At 41.8% G+C, this 8,545-nt stretch overlaps 1 pseudogene; it reads left to right on the forward strand.

Annotated features, from left to right (window-relative positions):
- Positions 1-4,373: 4,373 nt before the first annotated feature.
- LOC139386094 (zona pellucida-like domain-containing protein 1) lies at positions 4,374-6,465 on the forward strand (annotated as a pseudogene).
- Positions 6,466-8,545: the final 2,080 nt, after the last annotated feature.

Genomic DNA, 8,545 nt, shown 5'->3' on the forward strand with positions numbered 1-8,545 from the left:
TTACAGTGATTTCACTTGCTGTAGTAGCTGGCGTGTATAGTGTTGAGTCATCCACATACATAGACTCAAAGCTAGTGGCATGTTATTAGTAAAGATTGAAAAAACGTAAGGGGCTTCCCTGGGGAATTCCTTATTCCACCTGGATTATGTTGGCAAGGCTTCCATTAAAGAACACTTTCTGTGTTGTGTTAGACAGGTAACTCTTTATCCACAATATAGCAGGGTGTGTAAAGCCTTAACACATACACTATTGTTCAAAAGTTTGGCGTCACTTAGAAATGCCCTTGTTTTTGAAAGAAAAGCACATTTTTGTCCATTAAAATGACATCAAATTGATTAGAAATACAGTGAAGAAACTGTTGGGGAGGCAGGTGTCAGCCTAGTGGTTAGAGCTGGACTAGTAACCGGAAGTTTGTAAGATTGAATCCCCGAGCTGACAAGGTAAACATCTGTTGTTCTGTGTCAGGCTGTGGGTAACTGGTACATGGAATCAAGAGCAGGAGAGCAGAGATGAGTGTAATAAGGTAATTTATTCCACGAACAGCATCAGTATAAAACTAATACTAAAGGTGCGTGAATTAACCGGTCACTCGTAAATAACGGGCGTAATAATGAACCCGGCAAACAATACCATCCAACAAGTAACAACCTGAACATGATATACAAACAATACCAGCCAACCAGTAACGACCTGAACATTATATACAAACAATAACAGCCAACCAGTAACGACCTGAACATTATATACAAACAATACCAGCCAACCAGTAACGACCTGAACATTATATACAAACAATACCAGCCAACCAGTAACGACCTGAACATGATATACAAACACGCACACCAACATGGGGGAAACAGAGGGTTAAATAATGAACATGTAATTGGGGAATAGAAACCAGGTGTGTAGAAAACAAAGACAAAACAAATGGAAAATTAAAAGTGGATCGGTGATGGCTAGAAAGCCGGTGACGTCGAACGCCGCACGAACAAGGAGAGGGACCGACTTCGGCGGAAGTCGTGACATTCTGCTCCTGAACGAGGCAGTTAACCCTACTACTACTGTTGTTCCTAGGCCGTCATTGAAAATAAGAATTTGTTCTTAACTGATTTGCGGTAGGGATATCCTGTGACGGACGGGCGCATTGGGCGCTAACCAAGGTTGCCAGATGCACAGTGTTTCCTCCGGTAGGGATATCCTTGTCTCATCGCGCACCAGCGACTCCTGTGGCGGGCCGGGCGCAGTGCGCGCTAACCAAGGTTGCCAGGTGCACAGTGTTTCCTCCGACACATTGGTGCGGCTGGCTTCCGGGTTGGATGCGCACTGTGTTAAGTTGGTTGGGCTTGGTTGGGTTGTGTATCAGAGGACGCATGACTTTCAAACATCGTCTCTCCCGAGCCCGTACGGGAGTTGTAGCGATGAGACAAGATACTAAACAAACAATTGGATACCACGAAATTGGGGAGAAAACGGGGTAAAATTTCAACAACAAAAAAACAACAACAAAAAAAAGATTGAATCGTACGACACCGGCTCCGACGGATGTGACAGGGCTTGCAAACTATTACAGACTGCAGACTACACAGCCGAGAGCTGCCCAGTGACATGAGCCTACCAGGCGAACTAAACTACTTCTATGCTCACTTCGAGGTAAATAACATTGAAACATGCATGAGAGCAAAAGCTGTTCCGGAAGGCTGTGTGATCACGCTCTCCGAAGCCGAAGTGAGATAAAGACATGTATACAGGTCAACAAGGCCGCAGGACATGTACTGTGAGCATGCGTTGACCAACCTCTCCCTGTCTGAGTCTGTAATACCAACATGTTTTAACCAAACCACCATAGTGCTTGTGCCCAAGAACACTAGTGTTAATGTGGTAGTGAAGAGGTAATCTGGAGACAGGTGTTTTCTCCATCTCCTTAGCTGTCATCCTCTTCCACTGATTTCAAAAGTCGGTCCATATAGCAGCTCATGGCAGCTATATGGCAGACCAATCTGAACGAATCAAATTTTATTTGTCACATGCGCCAAATACAACAGGTGTAGTAGACCTTACAGTGAAATGCTTACTTACAAGCCCTTAACCAATAATGCAGTTTTAAGAAAATACCTAAAAAAAAAAGTAAGAGATAAGAATTACAAATAATTAAAGAGCAGCAGTAAATAACAATAGCGAGGCTATATGCAGGGGTACCGGTACAGAGACGATGTGGAGGCTATAAACAGGGGGTACCGGTACAGAGTCAATGTGGAGGCTATATACAGGGAGTACCGGTACAGAGACGATGTGGAGGCTATATACAGGGTGTACCGGTACAGAGTCAATGTGGAGGCTATATACAGGGGGTACCGGTACAGAGACAACGTGGAGGCTAAATACAGGGGGTACCGGTACAGAGACGATGTGGAGGCTATATACAGGGGGTACCGGTACAGAGTCAATGTGGAGACTAAATACAGGGGGTACCAGTACAGAGACGATGTGGAGGCTATATACAGGGGGTACCGGTACAGAGTCAATGTGGAGGTTATATACAGGGGGTACCGGTACAGAGTCAATGTGGAGGCTATATACAGGGGGTACCGGTACAGAGTCAATGTGGAGGCTATATACAGGGGGTACCAGTACAGAGTCAATGTGGAGGCTATATACAGGGGGTACCGGTACAGAGACAATGTGGAGGCTAAATACAGGGGGTACCGGTACAGAGACGATGTGGAGGCTATATACAGGGGGTACCGGTACAGAGTCAATGTGGAGACTAAATACAGGGGGTACCGGTACAGAGACGATGTGGAGGCTATATACAAGGGGTACCGGTACAGAGACGATGTGGAGGCTATATACAGGGGGTACCGGTACATAGGCAATGTGGAGGCTATATTCAGGGGGTACCGGTACAGAGTCAATGTGCTGGGGCACCGGCGTCAAGGTAATTGAGGTAATATGTACATAGGTAATATGTACAATAGGTACTGTTATTAAAGTGTTATTAAAGTGCCTAGATGCATAGATGGTAACAACAGAGAGTAGCAGCAGTGTAGAAAGGGGGAGAGGGGGGGTCAATGTAAATAGTCTGGGTAGCCATTTGAGTAGATGTTCAGGAGTCTTATAGCTTGGGGGTAGAAGCTGTTTAGAAGCCTCTTGGACCTAGACTTGGCGCTCCGGTACCGCTTGCCGTGCGGTAGCAGAGAGAACAGTCTATGACTGGGGTGGCTGGAGTCTTTGACAGTTTCAAACTGGAAGCAACGGCACCACAAAGACTGTTCGTCGTGGACCTTCATGAAATGGGTTTCCATGGCCGAGCAGCCGCACCTTTGGGATGAATTGGAAGACGATTTTTACATGCTTCAGAACTCGGCGGTCCCATTCTGTGAGCTTGTGTGATCTACCACTTCGCGGCTGAGCCGTTGTTGCTCCTAAACGTTTCTAGCACTTACAGTTGACCGGGGCAGCTCTAGCAGGGCAGAAATTTGACAAACTGACTTGTTGGAAAGGTGGCATGCTATCAAGAAGTTTGTGTGTATGCATTGATACAGTATGTAGGCTACGTGTGCCTTTTAAAAAATATATGTAGTTCTGTCCTTGAGCAGTTCTTGTCTATTGATGCTCTGTGTTATGTCATTCTGTATTATGTTTCATGTTCTGTGTTGGACCCCAGGAAGAGTAGCTGCTGCTTTTGTAACAGCTAATGGTTGGATCCTAATAAAATACCAAATACCAAAAGTAATTGAGCTCTTCAATACGGGCCATTCTACAGCAGATGTTTGTCTATGGAGATTACATGGTTGTGTGCTCGATTTATATACCTGTCAGCAATGGGTGTGGCTGAAATAGCCAAATCCACTCATTTGAATGGGTGTCCATATACTATTTGAATGGGTGTCCACATACTTTTTGAATGGGTGTCCACATACTATTTGAATGGGTGTCCACATACTATTTGAATGGGTGTCCACATACTTTTAGAATGGGTGTCCACATACTATTTGAATGGGTGTCCACATACTTTTTGAATGGGTGTCCACATACTTTTTGAATGGGTGTCCACATACTATTTGAATGGGTGTCCATATACTTTTTGAATGGGTGTCCATATACTTTTTGAATGGGTGTCCACATACTTTTTGAATGGGTGTCCACATACTATTTGAATGGGTGTCCATATACTATTTGAATGGGTGTCCACATACTATTTGAATGGGTGTCCACATACTTTTTGAATGGGTGTCCATATACTATTTGAATGGGTGTCCATATACTATTTGAATGGGTGTCCATATACTATTTGAATGGGTGTCCACATACTATTTGAATGGGTGTCCACATACTATTTGAATGGGTGTCCACATACTATTTTATCATATTGTATCATATTTTTATTCATTTAGCTTTTATTTTTTTTGTACCATTTTAGTCACTTAATTACTTTTTGATTGTTGTTCCATTGTCGAGGCGAACCTGCAAGTCCGAATTTCATGGCACTGTTCTCCACCTACATCATGTGTATGTGATTTATAAACAGACTAAAACTTCAACTTCTGGGTCATTGTGTGCTCTCTTACGACCACACTGGGTCATGAGAAAGGTCAGCGGGGTATTGTCGAGAGTCAAAAATGAGGCCACCAACGGTTTCGTTTACATTCAACACTGCATGAAACATCATATCAGCCCAAGGGAAACCTGCATTTTCAAGAACATTGACAAAAGAAATAGGCAATTTTCTCTGCGTGACACCCTCAACACAATGTAATCGTTTGAATAAGCAGAGCAACGTTGACCTTGTTTCTGTCCTATCCCAAGAAGGAGCCCTGGCTATAAGAGCACCTGTAATGAAGCAGGACAGTCAAGATATGAACACAGCAAGGAACGCAAACAAAAATGAAACTTCTCAGCGTTGTACTTTTTGCCGTGATGGGCGCAAAGAACAGTCAACTACAATTAATTGACTGTGGAACAAACTTAAGACGGCCACAATACACTGACATCTCGGTAACTTGTGGAACCAAATCTATTGGCCTGGCTATCCTCATCTGCCCAGCCATGTACACTGGCTACAACGAGTCCCTGCTTATCCTCAACCACGTCATGAATGGCCCAGCCTGCAAGGGAACCTTAGATCAAAGTGTGATTCCACCTGTCGTGAGGTTTGAATTCCCCCTCAACACAACCAATTCCTGTGGCAGCCTCTTCAGGACAACCAGCGCTGCAGGCACAGGAATATTCTCTGACTTCTCCAACATCCAGACAGTCAACATCAGCGGGGTGGTCCGATCATATGATCCCACCACATTGCCGGTCACTTACAACACTGAGTTGAAGTATTATTACTCCTGCGCCTATCCCTTAGAGTACCTGACCAACAACACCCAGATTGATACGTCTGCATCTTCCATTGCGGTTAAGGACAACAATGGTACTTTCATCAGCACTTTGAGTCTTAATCTTTTCAGCGATGACGACTACATTTCGCCCTTAATCATTCCGAAACAGGGTCTTGAGCTGAAGACCGAAATCTACACTCGAGTCCAAGCCACCAACCTGACCTCCCATTACCACGTGTTCCTGGACCAATGCTACGCCTCCATTTCTCCACAACCCGACAGTGACAACTCCACTGTCTTCAACCTGTTTGTCCCTTGCAACGTCGACCCGTTGACCGTCATCAGAGAGAACGGAGAGAGCCAACGTGCCTGCTTCTCCTTCCCGGCCTTCCGATTCATGGAGCAACCAAATGAGATGATGTCCACCTACTTCCTCCACTGCATCACCCGTCTCTGTGAGGAGAGCGCCTGCAGTACTCTTAAACAATGTACCAACCGGAGGAGAAGGAATGCCGTTCCCAAAATTGTAGACGGAGTGACAGGGTACACAACCATTAGCTCTACTCCTATCACCATCAGAGCAGAAAGAGTTGTGGCAATGAAAGAACAGGAGACTGCCAGCAACAACTCAGACACTTCTACAGGACTTGGTGTGGCAGTGGGCTTTCTGGCATTCGTCTGCATTACTGTCATGATAATGGCAGCAGTCTTCTACGGGACACTCAAACCATTAAAAAGGGGGTTGACTGCTCCACCTTGTATGAGTTGAAATACGGGTCAGCAACACAGACGGCGTTGTTCCTTTAAATACAGGTCAGGTTGGTGGCATTGACTTCGAGTATAAATGGGGTCCTCAGCTCAAGACCGTGTGTGTGTGTGGGTGTGTGTCCACCTGCTGGTCTCACTACTCTGGGGGAGGACTCAACTTATCATGCCTTTTTTTCACATTTGTTTACATTTGGGAGTTTTTCTAGTTATTTGTCTGCTAGAGCTGATTAATGTTGTGTATACTAAAGAATAGAACAATCCACCTTTTAGAGTGTTTGTGTAAAGACACTATTACAGACTTAGCTAGTGGTGTGTTTATGTAAACACACTATTACAGACTTAGCTAGTGGTGTGTTTATGTAAACACACTATTACAGACTTAGCTAGTGCTGTGTCTATGTAAACACACTATTACAGACTTAGCTAGTGCTGTGTCTATGTAAACACACTATTACAGACTTAGCTAGTGCTGTGTCTATGTAAACACACTATTACAGACTTAGCTAGTGCTGTGTCTATGTAAACACACTATTACAGACTTAGCTAGTGCTGTGTCTATGTAAACACACTATTACAGACTTAGCTAGTGCTGTGTCTATGTAAACACACTATTACAGACTTAGCTAGTGCTGTGTCTATGTAAACACACTATTACAGACTTAGCTAGTGCTGTGTCTATGTAAACACACTATTACAGACTTAGCTAGTGCTGTGTCTATGTAAACACATTATTACAGACTTAGCTAGTGCTGTGTCTATGTAAACACACTATTACAGACTTAGCTAGTGCTGTGTCTATGTAAACACACTATTACAGACTTAGCTAGTGCTGTGTCTATGTAAACACATTATTACAGACGTAGCTAGTGCTGTGTCTATGTAAACACACTATTACAGACTTAGCTAGTGCTGTGTCTATGTAAACACACTATTACAGACTTAGCTAGTGCTGTGTCTATGTAAACACACTATTACAGACTTAGCTAGTGCTGTGTCTATGAAATACACTATTACAGGCTTAGCTAGTGCTGTGTCTATGTAAATACACTATTACAGACTTAGCTAGTGCTGTGTCTATGTAAATACACTATTACAGACTTAGCTAGTGCTGTGTCTATGTAAACACACTATTACAGACTTAGCTAGTGCTGTGTCTATGTAAACACACTATTACAGACTTAGCTAGTGCTGTGTCTATGTAAACACACTATTACAGACTTAGCTAGTGCTGTGTCTATGTAAACACACTATTACAGACTTAGCTAGTGCTGTGTCTATGTAAACACACTATTACAGACTTAGCTAGTGCTGTGTCTATGTAAGGGAATACCCCCCTGAATTGTACAAAAATGAATGGCAAGATATTGGCATTGGACAAACCATATACACGATGTCCAATACCACCCAAAGCGGCGTTGATTCGTGTAAAGTATATGGCAAATGCCATATGGCAATTGCCAATTGTAACACCTCAAAAATCCAACAGGGGGCGAGTGCGCTCCACCGGGGTTTTTCATATTGGAAATGTAACCCAAGTCAACATCCAAAAGAAAATTTTTGAAAAAAGGATATTTTTTTCAAAAACTTTTCACCCCTTAAAAAAGTGCTTTCTGGGCCTTTTTTCGAAATTCTTTCGATTTTTTTGTCAATTACACATGTGTAAGAGCTGTATGAATATACTTTTGTCCAATTTTTTTATCATATTTTTTTATTTTTTTAATTACATGCGCATAAGGCATATGTTTTGTACATTTGCAATATGATTTCATAGGAAGTCAAAAGTCAAAAGTCAAAAATGTCAAAATTTGGTAAAAAACTTCACACATCCTTAAAAAAGTGCTTTCTGGACCGTTTTTCAAAATTCTTTCAATTTTTATGTCAATTACACATGTATAAGAACTTTATCAACATACTTTAGTCATACTTTATTATCCTATTTTTTATTTTTTTTTACTTGTGCATAAGGCATATGTTTTCTCCATTTGGAATATGATTTCATAGGAAGTCAAAAGTCAAAAGTCAAAAATGTCAAAATTTGGTAAAAAACTTCACACATCCTTAAAAAAGTGCTTTCTGGACCGTTTTTCAAATTTCTTTCAATTTTTGTGTCAATTACACATGTATAAGAACTTTATCAACATACTTTAGTCATACTTTATTATCATTTTTTTTTTTTTTTTTTTACTTGTGCATAAGGCATATGTTTTCTCCATTTGGAATATGATTTCATAGGAAGTCAAAAGTCGAAAATGTGATTTTTTTTTTAAACTTTAAAAACTAAAAAAAGTGCTTTCTGGACCGTTTTTCGAAATTGTTTCGATTTTAAGACAATTAATCATGTGTAAGAAGTGTATGAATATACTTTTGTAAAATGTTATTATCATAATTTTTTTTTTTTTACTTGTGCATAAGGAATATGATTTGTCTATTTGCAATATGATTTCATAGG

The sequence above is a fragment of the Oncorhynchus clarkii genome, chromosome 27, assembly GCF_045791955.1.
Source record: "Oncorhynchus clarkii lewisi isolate Uvic-CL-2024 chromosome 27, UVic_Ocla_1.0, whole genome shotgun sequence".
NCBI lineage: Eukaryota > Metazoa > Chordata > Actinopteri > Salmoniformes > Salmonidae > Oncorhynchus > Oncorhynchus clarkii.